This window comes from Nematolebias whitei, chromosome 2 (assembly GCF_014905685.2).
Source record: "Nematolebias whitei isolate Nwh7 chromosome 2, NemWhi1, whole genome shotgun sequence".
In the NCBI taxonomy this organism is placed as follows: domain Eukaryota; kingdom Metazoa; phylum Chordata; class Actinopteri; order Cyprinodontiformes; family Rivulidae; genus Nematolebias; species Nematolebias whitei.
The window spans coordinates 50,298,305-50,298,953 of NC_056499.1; positions in this window are offsets into that span (position 1 = coordinate 50,298,305).

Sequence of the window (649 nt, forward strand, 5' to 3'; positions counted from 1 at the left end):
CCCTCGTGTCCTTTCTCTCTGGTCCCTCGTGTCCTTTCTCTCTGGTCACTTGTGTCCTTTCTCTGGTCCCTCGTGTCCTTTCTCTCTGGTCCCTTGTGTCTTTCTCTGGTCCTTGTGTTTTCCTCGGGCCCTCCACCCTTGCAGTGCCGCCCTCCACCCGCCCTAGTCCTTCGGGAGGGGGGGTTTTGGGGACGCCTGGAGGCGTCCTTGGGGGGGGGGGGGTACTGTAAGGATGGTACTTTTCTGTGGCCCGGTTTGTGTCTGTTTCCCTTGTGCTCCCTCATTAGTTCTATTAGTACCACCTGTGTCTCGTCCCAGCTGTTTGTTATCACGTCTCGTCTTGTCCCTGTATTTAAGCCGTCCGTTCTGTCTTGTTCTTCGTCGGGTCATCTTCGTTGGGTCTCCTGAGTCTTTCCCTGAGTCTTCCTGGTTCCTCGAGTTCCCCGTGTCTCTCGTGTCTCCTGAGTTCCCCGTGCCTCCTTCCTATGTTCATGTAGTGAACTAAGCCTCAGGTCAAAATCTGGCCCTGAGGGCCTTCCTGGGACAAGAACTGTTATTTCATTGATTTGAGTCCAGAAACACAAAATTAAGTTCATCCAGACACTTTCTAAGTGTGTCCTGCACTGATCAATTGAAAGAACACTCTCTT